The sequence below is a fragment of the Stegodyphus dumicola genome, chromosome 6 (genome assembly GCF_044657685.1).
Source record: "Stegodyphus dumicola isolate Sdum_Otavi_A_Nest chromosome 6, ASM4465768v1".
NCBI lineage: Eukaryota > Metazoa > Arthropoda > Arachnida > Araneae > Eresidae > Stegodyphus > Stegodyphus dumicola.
Genome location: NC_140773.1, coordinates 125921722 through 125934976, shown reverse-complemented (window position 1 = coordinate 125934976; position 13255 = coordinate 125921722).

Genomic DNA, 13255 nt, shown 5'->3' with positions numbered 1-13255 from the left:
CCTTATGTGACCGCGATTCCTTTTCAGTGTATCGAGGAATTCCGTCATTATTTAATATTCAATAATTCAACAACTATCAGCAATCACTAATTATTTATGCTTATGTATCATCTATATAACTGATATCAATTTAGACAGTTTGAATAGTTAGGAAAACAGCAGTTACTGGCAGTCCCTGTTCGGGCGCCATGTTAAAAATTTTATCAACTTTGTACTATTAAAATTTTTAGATCATTAAATAGATAAGTGAAGGTTCACTTACCTTCTAAATAGGGCTGCCCTGAACTGCCTTCTTTCCTTCTTGTCGGTATCCGTCTCTATGATGAACTTCGATTCACTGCGAAACACAGCTATAAACTTTTTAAGAAATTTTAATTCATATGAAAGATATCTACAAAATATTTACAAGTTACAATGAATACAAGCATAATTTATACGGAGACGGTCTATCGTTATACATCTGTTAGACGCGTCAGCCGTTCAACTGACTACTTTTAGTCTCTTTCGCCAGAGGGCGTTCGTGGAAGTAAAGTTCTAGTAAGCAAACGCGACAGATACAATAACAAGCCGAACAAACATTAAATTGGAAGTCAAACAACAAAAATCAGGGTTATATTTTCAAATTTTCACAATCTAATTTTCTTTATATCTTATCTCGTTCATTTCGGCTTTTGCAGCTGAAGATGATGGTTCGGTAAAACCATCGAAACTAGTCCTGTGAAAATTTGAAAATATAACGCTGATTTTTGTTCTTTGACTTCCAAATTAATTGCTTTGTTTGTTATTAATATGTCTCATCTTTCCTATTTCAGATAAAATTTACTAGTGTTTCTTGGACAGGAAAGCAAGAATTTTTAATTTGAATCAATAAATTTATGATACACTGAAAACGGTTTCATGTTATAATTCCCTTTCTGAATATCTTGAATGTATATAAAAAAGTAAAATGCAAATTTAATATTAATATTACCACCCTTAAAAACACCCAAATATTTCGTTTATTACTCTCTTAAAACTACGTAATAATTAAGGAAAAAAGAAATTATTTAAAATAATTATTAGTTGCCTGCAGTTGAAGAATATAGGAAAATGCTGAAGCTTTTAAAGATTTTTAATTAATGACAAAAATACAGAAAATCGGAAATAATACGAAATGTTTCAGCAATATCTCAGAAGGAATGAAAATTGCACCAGATATTTGTCAGAATATAATTTTAGTGATAGCAGTTTAATCAGTCTGCATTGAAATGCCGGTGGTAATCAGTGACATACAGATTTAGGTTACTTAGGTTAAAAATGCGTAATAATTTAAAATTTAACCGGGTAAGTTTTAAAACCAATTTATTTGAAAACTAGCAGGTTCGCTGCGAGCCTTCGTCTGGCTTTTAAATGTACCGGAAAAATGGCTGAAGGGAACTCCAAACGTTAAATTTAAAAACTGCGTAGGATTTTACTCTGCAGAACAACTTCATAAAAAAGTTATTGCGTATAACAAAATTACAATGAAATAAGCAATGTCCCTTAATACAAATATTAATTATTCGAATAAATAAATTAACCAAATTCCCTTTTCAAAATCTTAAGAACTCAAATGCTATAAAGGAGGTTAAGAACTTTGTTTCCTAAAAAAAAATCAGTCAAAACTTTTCAATATCTTAAAAACAGTGAAATGAGCAATAAATAAAATAAAGGAATGCAAAAAACAAAAAATTCTGAAAAGCAAAGTATAATTAATGATATTTTATCTTATGTTTTCAAGGAAAAAAATTACAATGAAATAAGCTGTATCTCTTAATACAAATATTAATTATCCTAATTAAAAAAATTAACCAACTTTCTGTAGAAGAACAAAAATCATGCAAAACTTTTCAAAATCTTATAAACAGTGAAATAAGCAAAAAAATAACATGAAAGCTACTCAAAAAACATAAAATTCCGCGCAGAATTTTACTCCACAGAACAACTTTATCAAAAAAAATCAATAAAAATATAATATATTTATTTAAAAATGACAATGAAATATGCCAATCTCTTAAAAACATTGACATAAGAAATACGATGAAAAATTGTTGCCAAACCCATATTTCTAAAAGAATGAAACTATTCAAAGTGATGCGATTTCATCAAAAATCTATCAACAACAATAAGACAGGAAAATTGTTGCCAAAATCACATTTTTAAAGATGTGAGATGTGAGAAATGTACTCGGAAGCTTCATTTAAAAAATCTTTTAAAAATGCAAAATATTATCATTTTTCCAAAATTCTTTTTGTAAAAGCATTCGCAAGGATGAAAGTTTAACGTGTCCAAAAATCAAACAAAAATAAACTGTACATTTTTAAAAATAAACTTTTTTAGAAAAAATCCCGATGAAAAAGTGTTAAGCTCCCTTTGTTCAATAAATTCGTATTTAATCGATTTATTGAAACACGAAATTTATTTTAAGTTCGTAAAATAGCTAAGTGCCTACGTTTCATGACGATGTGAAAATGGAGTGTGTAGAGTAAAATCTCGCTTTCCTATAGCCCATTATGTTTCAAAATGACACGATTTCGTCACAAAACATGAAATAAAAAAACTTCGAATTCGAATTTCGAAAAAATAGCTTCGAAGTGCACTGGCTCTTGTGTAGATGTACCTATGTACCAAATTTCGTAGCCGTGGGTCTATTAGCTTACGCGCAGCGCGAACGAAAGGCGCACACACACAGACAGACTCTTTCTTTTATTATATGTAGAGAAGATATGTAGAGATAAGATTGTTTAAGGGAAGGAAACTTTCAAGTTTCGCAGCTGTAGCCTGCGGCATTAAGACGATCATCACGGAGAGTCTAGCCTCTTGCAATTCTCTTGAGAGCTCACAGCTACCGAACAATATATAGCAATCAGTCTCACTTAGTGGAATCATTGAAGTAAAATTCTGGGAGGGATGGGAAATAACAAAAGAACTGCTTGACAATTTTCAGAGGTTTAGGGTTATTTTCGCGGCATTTTACGGGAAGTTCGGTCCAAAACTAGCGACAGTTTTAAAGGGATTCGCAGAAAATCACTCGACAGGCTAAGGGTTAACCAAGATTGAAAAATTTGTATACTTGAAATCATTATTAATAGGGCAAGCATATAATGTCGTTGAAGGATTTCAGTTAACCGAACACAATTACGATTCGTGCTTAGAACTTTTAAAAGAACGCTTTGGAACACCAGGGAAAATTATAAAATCACATATGAATAATCTTTTGGATATAGAACCAGTTAAAAATTCTTCTAACTTAAATGCACTAAGAAGATTACACGACGATTGTGAAATAAACATTCGAAGCTTAAGTAATTTAGGAGTAACGTCGGCTTCGCGCAGACATTTGTTAAATCCGACATTATATGGAATTGTTGCCTCATAATTTGATTCTCGAATATCACCGAATGCGTGCTCCAAAAGAGAAATCTGATTTTACAGGTTTAATTGATTTTTTTGAAAAACGAAATTGAATGCCGCGAACAAACAAACGCAGTTAGCAAACCTGAACCTAAATTCGTTCCATTGAACGGAAAGAATAAACAATTCGACAAACACAAAAGTAATTTTACATACACAAACAATAAGTTTAACTCTAAAAGTTAACCCCTCGTCGGCTTCAGAATTATTAGCTCCCGTAAAAGAAGAAAACTGTATTTTTTGCAAAAATAACACGCATAATAGTGAAAAGTGTAGTATGAGTGTAAATGAGAAACGAAATGTACTGAGATTACAAGATAGATGTTATATTTGTTTGATTCAAGGTCGCAGATTGTCAGACTGCTCTGAGAAAAACTCTTGAGTATACTGCCACAAAAAACATAATGCAACACTTTGTTACAAAAATGAGAAAAAATCGGAAACATCGCAATCAAAAGGTGTAGAAAATTCAGCGTGCAATAACATTAGCATCGGTAAGAATAAAATATTTTTACAGTCGGCGACAGTATAACTTAAAAGTAGGTCACGCAATAAATTAGTTCGTTGTTTATTTGACAGCGCTAGTCAACGCTCGTTGTATATTCAGAAACGTCTGTCTAAACAACTGGGATTAAAAGTCGTGGGAAGGGAAGAAATAATGATTTATACTTTCGGATCTCAAGTGCCTACCAAACAGAACTGTGGCGAGTGGAAGTCAAAATGAAAACCATTTTTGATAACCAGGAATTTATTATTGAAGTTTTAGAGACTGATTAGATATCAAAAGCTGACCTAGACTATCCACCCGAAAATATTAAGGAGTTGTTAAAAGATAGAGGATTAATTTTAGCGGATGTGGATCACGAATCTTTAGATAACAACAAGGTATCTTTGCTCATTGGAGCTGATAATTATTGGAAATTAGTAAAGGACAAAATTGAACGTTTGAACTCAACATTAGTAATAATGGAAACTAAAATGGGTTGGATTTTAATGGGAAAACTGTTTGATCACACTGAAGATAGGGAAAATGTGACTCATGCCGTTGCAGTGATTTCTTTATTAATTCACTCATCGATGACTGAAAATTTGTGGAATTTAGATTTATTGGGGATTCAAGACCCTGTTGAAACAAAATGCGGAAAGGAAATGGAAATTGCCACATTGAATAAGTGTAACGAAACTGTTACCTTTAAAGAGGGAAATTATGAGGTTCAGTTGCCTTGGGTGACAGAAAAGGTCTGTTTTGAAAAGTCAAAATCAAGTCTCATCATATCAAGTCAAGTTTGAAGTCAAAATTTCGATATTGCTAGACAGCGTTTAAAAGTGTGATACACCGGTTGATACAAGAGGGCAAATTCGAGGATTACGAAAATGTTTTCTCAGATTGGTTAAATGAAGGAATTATAGAGGAAATCCCTGAACACGAAATGAATAATCAGTGTCACTGTTTACCACATAACTGGATATTCAAAGAAACTTCGACTACGAAATTTCGACCGGTATTTGATGCTTCCTGTAAAGACAAAAATTCGCGCTCACTTAATAATTGCCTAGAAAAAGGTCAAAATTTTCTGAAACAAATTATTCCTATAATTTTAAGATTTCGCAAGAATAGAATAGGAGCTATTTCAGACATAAGAAAGGTAATTTTGGAAATGTCAGTGAATAAGTGTGATCGAGATTTCGTATGATTTTCATGGTGGAAAGACTCTAACAAGGAGGAACTTAGTTATTAGGCATAAACGTGTTGTTTTTGGATTGAATCGCAGTCCCTTTTTAATTTTTGCTGTATTAAGTCATCACATTCATCTAAAATCATCTAAATATCCTGAAACAGCGGGGAATTTAAAAGAATCATTCTAAGTAGATAATTGCATCACATCTGTTCCTGATGAAAAAACACTTACGCTATTCATCGAGGAATCGAAACAAATCTTAGATTCTGCGTCATTTGATGTGAGAGGGTGGGAGCATACTTCTGTTTTGAAATCTGAAAACAGTATAGAACCTACTCCTGTGTAGGCAATTTTGTGGGATAAGGAGGATGATAGCCTTTTCTGTGAGGTGAAGACTGCTATTTACAAATCAGTGAATCTTACTAGAAGAAATATATTGTCTGCAGTACATCGCATTTTCGACCCCATGGGTTTTCTCTGCCCGATAACACTAACACCTAAACTACTCATACAAAAGATATGGTTGTTAAAAATTGGTTGGGATACAAATATACCCGAAGACTTAGGAAAAGAGTTCTATTCGTTTATTGATGATTTGTCACTTTTATCCAGTATTAAAATTCCAAGGGCTTTAGATATAAATGGAAATGGAAGCATTAGTCTTCATACGTTCTGTGACGCAACTAAACAAGCCTATGGATGCGTGCTTTATTTAAGAAAACGAACAAGCGAAAATGTATCGGTGTATTTTCTTCTAGCTAAATGTAGAGTAAGTCCATTAAGGGAAATGACCATAAATCGTCTAGAATTATTAGCCTGTTGTATAGGAGTCAGACTCGCAGCTCTTGCTTTACAAACACTCAAATTAGATAACGTTCCTAGGAATTATTGGACAGATTCGTTCTTGGATCCAAAGAAATGACCATTGGGCACCATTTGTCGCAAACAGAGTAAAAGAGATACGGAAATTGTCATCGGAATCTGAATTGCGTCACATTCCAGAAAATTCGAATCCAGAAGATATACCATCCGAGGGTGTTCGATTCAGAGTTTTGTGAAATAGCACTGGTGGCAAGGGCCAGAATGGCTTATAAAGAACGATGAAGGCTGGCCGACTAGTGAAGTGATTACTAAAAGAAGAAATCATGAGAGAAAAGCGAAAGAACATTATTTCGACTTTGGCTAATGTCACCGCTGAAAAATGGTATCTGATTTACTTTTCAAGTTACTTTAAAATTTTAAGAATGCTTTCTTGGATTCTATGATTCATAAATAATTGTAGACATGGAGGAGGAAATTATAGCAAAACTCTGAGTGTTGAAGAATTGGACACTGCTGAGAAGAAATTAGTGAAGATCGTTCAACAAGAACCATTGTCTAGTAAAGAGCAGTTGAAGGGACATTTTACTTTCAGAGATGAAGAAAGGATTCTAAGATTGAAAACGAAGATTTTGAGAAGACATGACGATGAAAACTTCCGGTGCCCCATTGTACTTCCATCAAATATGAATTAGTAGAAAGGATGATACAAGACTACCATTTACAACTTTTACATCCTGGTACTCAAGTTCTTTTGACCAGTATTTGTTAAAAATGTTGAATAATAAAAGGAAGAAAAACAATACAAGGAGTCATATCGAAGTGCGTTCGGTGCAAGAGACACTCGCCGAAAGCTCTTGATACAGTGCCTTGTACTCTTTCAGGAGATCGAGTCAGAGATGCTTATGCATTTGAGGTGACGGATGTTGATGTAGCAGGGCCACTTTATTTAAAGGAAAATAGAAAAGCTTGGATCTTGCTTTTTACCTGGCGAGTTTGTCATGCGGTTCATTTAGAATTAATTGAAAGCTTTACGACTAATGGGTTTTTCTAGGATTTCGTGGCACAAAGAGGACGGTCTAGAGTAATGTACAGCGACAATGGCACAAATTTTGTAGGGGCAAGGAATTTACTCCGATCTGTTGACTGGAACCAGATTATCAGAAGTTCTTCGACAATGAAAATTCAATGGAAGCTAAATCCACCTACCGCAGCATGGTGGAGCGGCTGGTGGGAGAGACTGGTTCAGATGATCAAGAAATTATTGAGAAGAGTCCTGGGAAAAGCATTACTTTCATATGAAGAAATGTTAACTATCCTATGTGATGCAGAAGCAAATATCAACTCCAGACCATTAACATACGAGTCAGAAGATTCCTCCGATTTATGTGCACTCACTCCATCTATGTTCATTCAGGAGGTGCGAGCTGAAGGTGTTCCGGATCTGGACATTTTGGATAAAATCAACTTATCGAAAAGATGGCGATACCACCAAACGTTGCGTATGGAATTTCGTAAAAGATTTAGAGATGAATATCTTGGACTGTTAGTACATCGACCGTACCATCGCGAACCATCCAGATGAGTTAGTGTTTATAGAGGACGATAGAAGGAAAAGAACAGACTGACTCATGGGTCGTGTAATCGAAACATACCCAGAAAAAGACAACAATAGCAGAGTGGTGAAAGTAAAAACATCTAGTGAGGAACTGTTATGACCAGTTCAAAGAGCATTTCCAATGGAGATATACAATAAAGAATCTATCTTCGAGCTTAAAACTACTGAATCATCCAGATCTTCGAGAAATGCTGGTAAAAAGGATGATTTAGTGATTGATACCAAAGACTGTGAACTTAAAAATTCTGATAAAAATATTCTGTTTAATAGATATGGCAGAAAAATTGTGAAACCAAAGAATTTTAATTAGTTTAATTTTGTTTTCAGTACTTGATTTTTCCAGTTTAGTGAACTAATCTCTTTACTAGTATTTTTCAGAAAAGAATTTTTTACCTGTTGTTTAAAGAATGTAGGTTTGCAGAATATTAAGTAAGTTTAAAATATTCAAGATATTTGTTACGCCTAGATAAAATTGTTAATTTTTTGTAAAATTTATGTTACTCATCTTATATTCTTATTTCAAGTTTCATTTCACAATTGTTTTTATTTTCATACTTTGTCAAAAATCAAAATGTGGGAGAAATTTTACAACTCGAACTCAAAATGAGCGAAAGTTTCGCTTCTGCTTCAGTGGCAGCGAGGAGTCGAAAAACGAACTGGGAAGGGATCGGTCACTCACACGGTTTCTCTTAATAGAATTTGATACGAAGGGGGACTAATCCCCATCTTTTGATTTGAAATTAATCTCGAATTATGTATATTTTTAATATAAAAGATATGTGAAAATAAAATGTCATTAAGACTTAATTGAAGTAATGATTTGAATCAAATATAGAAATCGAAAGCTCTCCCAAATAGAACTATGGATTATAGAAATAATATACAGTTTTTGCTCTCATCTGTAGTTTTAAAATCAGGAAAAGTGCTATTTTTAGTTGTTTTTTTCTTTCGCAGACAGTACAACAATATAACAATGTAAGCGGTTTCTCATTTTCCTTATTTTTCGATTCAATTAAATAATAAGAAATTGTACTTTCGTTTCTTTTGCTAGAGCAGTAAAAATATACTTGAAGCTCTTTTTCTTACATGGTTTTATTTCATTCCATTTAAATACAATTTCGTAAATCTTGGGGGGGGGGGGAGGATACGTTCTGCCTCTCTGTCTCTCTTTTTTCTGTTCCTTGTTTTCTTTTTACACCCGTGTCAATTCTTTTAAGATCGAAACAGCAAAAGTTTCAATACTGGCTTTTTTGTTTCGATGTGGTAATTTAGTTTTATTTCCCTACCAATGAATTAAGCTAAGTTAACTTTTTCTTAATTACTTGAACTATCAGCTATTTAGATTTTGAAAATTTTGGAGTTTCAGTGCATTTGTTTTGTATAAAATATAAAAGATAGTGTTATTCAAACCTGACGAAAGAGTATTAAAAAACTCAGTGCTCCTTCATTAAACGAACAGACTTTTTTCTTTCTACGAAACATATAAAAAGATGTTTCACTTTCATTTCAAAAGAATTTTTATATATTTAAAAATATTCCCCATGTATTGAGATTTACATTTAAAGGAAGTTCCTATAAAGCTAGGAATATTACAGACTAGCTAGGTATGTTACGAAATATTGCGGACTAAGCCAAAATATTTTATATATGATAAATATCATTAAATTTTTTTAAAAAAAATTTTACCTTCTCCTGTGCGTGCCGGTGTAAGTGGTTAATACATCCAGTGTAAATGTTCTTTGTTCGAATTCTGAGGAGGACACATTTGATATCAGCGGTTCTTGGTCCGAAAAATATAATATAGCTAGAGATAAATGTATGGGTGACACCAGCGTTGTCCATAAGTGAAATGGTAATGCCTTCCCATACTAAATATTCCTAAAAAAGTAAGCTTTATAAATATTTACAAGGGAAGTTCGAAGAAATGAACAATTGAAGATTTCCAAAAGAACTAGAGTATACCTATTGTGATTATTGGGATTACCCTAGAGTTTACCATCGTGCAATCTTACCGGAAACCCAGCATTCAGTATATAGTGTTACGAATTTCGTATTTAAAAAGCTATTGTTAGTTCCATTATAAATTAAATGGTTTTATTTCTCGCGCAGTGCAGAATATTAAAAGAAAGCTAAGCCGGAAAATTGAAAATACAAGAGTGCGTGCATTAAATAAATAAATATCTCTTTTTGATTTCGAGAAAGTACTAGAAAATTCTAGAGCGTCATTTTAAAATCTTATAAAAGGAGGAAAACATCTCAGTTCGTAGTAGTTGCTTAGCTTGTTGTTGTTTAGAAAACTGCTCTTGTTGATTGTAGCGAATTCGCGGATTAGCTTTCCTTAGCTGTTTTGAATTACGTACTATTGGACATCTGAGTAGTTAAAAGATAACTACTGTGAGATATTGTAATACTGCATGATAATTTGAGAAAATTTAAGCATTTTTGTTGTGATAATAATAAATTTTTGTTCATTTTTCATCGGACTTGTGCATTCATTTCATAACGAACCCGTACGCACGCAACAATTTTTGGTGTCAGGAGTGGGGTTTGAATGCCAATAACAAGAGGGATGGAAGAACAACTGAGACAACTCATTACTGCTTTTGCTGCGTTCCAAGAAAAGATGGAAGCTGGCCAAACATTTTTTAAAGATGAAATTAAAGAGGAAGTGAAATTGGACTAGGAATCCGTTAAGGAAGAAATGAAATTGGGCCAGTAATCCGTTAAGGAAGAGATGAAATCCCTTAAAGATGAGATGAAAGCAGGTCAGGACGAAATGAAAAGAGAAATTACCTGCGTAATAGAAAATAAATTTGAGGCTATGGAAGGCAGAATAGACGCGGTCGAAATTAAAGTTGGACAAATTGAAGAAAACGTTTCTTCTGTGAAATAGCAAATAGAAGACAGCGTTTCGGCCGTGGAACAACAAATAGGTTACAGAGTTGATTCAGTCAAAGAAGAAATAGAAGGAAGAGTTTGTTCCGTTAAACAACAAATCGAACAACAAATTGATGAGAGAGTTTCTGCAGTTGCCAAAGAAATGGATACTTTAAAGAAATTCGTAGCGTCGGCAGGGAGCAAGAGTGATGATTTTATATTCTTACCGATGCCTGCTCGTCCACCTCTGAAGCTATCCACATATGATGGGAAGACCTCCTGGCAGGTGTATAAGACACAATTTTCTATCGTGGCGGATGCGAATGGATGGGATTCCCAAGCTAAGGCCTGTCATCTCACCGCTTCTTTAAGTGCCGACGCAGCGGATATCCTTCAGACTCTTCCCGAAAACAAAAGGTTAGATTTCGAAGCTCTGTCCGGCGCCTTGGAGCTGCGCTTTGGGGAGAAGTGTTTAAAAGACTACAGCAGGCTCCAATTAAAATCTCGTCAACAGAAGCCTACCGAAACACTTCAGGAGCTCGCCACGGATGTTGAAAGGCTGTCCTATCTCGCCTTTTTGGAATGCCCGACAGAAACAAGAGAAATCCTGCCCTTGCAATACTTTATCGACGACATCCTGGATACTGAAATACAGAAAGCTCTACGAATGGCGGATGTAAAAGATTTAAAAAGCGCTCTAGTGTACGCCATGAAATTCGAGGCAGCCCAGCAAGCCACTCGTCGAGACCGCCACCCAGTCAGAGCTTCTCAAGTCCAGGAGCCAGGGGATCAAGTCACCGCTCGTCTGGACGATTTAACTAGACAACTGAACGCCTTGAGACGGAATATTGGTGAGAAGAAACCGACCGTTAATTGCTGGAATGCGGTGCTGAAAGACACATACGACGAAACTGCAGAATACTCCAGGGTACGGATGTTAAGACCGCTTCTAACAAGCAGCAGGGAAACTAGTTAGTGGCCATCTCGCGGGGCGGAGTTTGCCAGATAATGAAAACCCCCCGTTTAAAGCGCTTGAGAATTCTGCAGTGAGAAGCGGCAGTAACGGACTTTTCATAATAGGACATATTAATGAAGTTCCGTGCAATATCACTAAAGATACAGGAGCCAATCTTACCATCATCCGAAAAGATTTGGCTCAACAACTAGGAAACAAACTTATCTGGAGGCCGCCCTGCGTTACCCTTCAGACTGTGTCCGGTGAGAAGATCGACATCGACGGAAAAGTAAATGTTAACATCACGTTTGGAAGTGCCGCTTACCATCACACGGCATATGTAGCAGAGATCACTGATTCTTGCATACTCGGATTGGACTTTCTAAGGAAATACAATTTTTCCTTGGATTTTAAATATAAAGAATTGCATTCTACATCTAAGGACATAGCGTTATTTCTAGTTACTGATGAAGTTAAATCTGTCCAGAAAATCATAGCACAAAACAATATCACAATATCGGCAAGAACAGAGATTTTGCTTCCTGGATCCATAGCCGAAAACAGAAATTTCCGCTACGGCATCATAGAATATCCCAATAACTGTTATCAGGTTCAATGTTCCGCCTTACTTTCTTTGGGAACATGCAAGGACCTGACTCGGAACAGGGAGCTTACTAAAGCTATGTTCAATAACTGTGGGAAGTAGACAAGATACACAGGAAGGGTATACAAAACCCTTTATTTTTCACTCTTTACAATAATTTCCGTACTTCGAAATACAGAGACCAACTACTTGTGGTCTGAGCGTAAGAATATAAAAATATAACTAAACTCTAACTTAACTTTGGAATAATAAACAAGGAAGATTGGCCGTATATTAACAGGAAGCCGTATGTGGTACAGAGAACTGTTAACACTACAATACGTTTAAAATTTTCAAGAGGATTAAATCTCTGGCCTGGAAGGCAACCAGCAACTGAGTAAAACTTCTAAGGCAAGCGGCCTGCTTCGATTAACTCCTTCCTCTCTCTCGCTTGGCAAAAAGCCACAACTTAAGTACTTGGCGTTCGCCAGACAAATTTTGCATAAATAAGTTAACGCTTTTAATACTGGCCGGAAGTAGAAAATAAGAAGTGATAGTAAAGATTTAAAATAACATAAATGTTAGTAAAACTTAAGATCCTTACATACTTCCCGCCAGAGTTAATTAGTTTGAAACTGAGGTCTAAAACGACCTTGTTGAAAACTTTTAGCTCTAGAATCTAACGCGAGGCCAATCTTTTACAAACATTTCTCACTAGAAACTAGACATTTAAAAAAAAATGTTTTTTTACAATATCAGCTCCATGGACAACCAATTTTTCATCTGTACTGCATCTAAACAGGAGCTTTTATCCAAATCTGGTTCCTTCCAGAGATCTGGAAGGAAAACTAGTTTAATGAAATGTTACACAATGAAATGGCAAGTAACATGCATATTTATATTTCTCTTAACATTCTTATTTCATTCATGACTATTTTAATTATCTCTCCTCGTGCTCTCTGACATGTGTTGTAAAAGAACACCAAACACGAATGTGTTTATGTATACGTGTTCAACACTGCCTCCTACAATCAAAACACTATCGTGTTAAAATTCAACATGACAAGACCTCGTAACACACCCTATCTTCAACTCTAAACCCTGAGGTACTATTCTGAAAGTGGCTAACTCTGAAGTGTAGCGTCAGAGAGCCTAACTACATTCATTCAACCTTTAACACATATTCACCATAATTTGGTCTTTTTTCAGTCACACGAATAAGTTTTAAAATTTTTTTGCATTACTTTCACTTTTACCATATCATAGTATTTCTTAACATTTAAAATAACAGT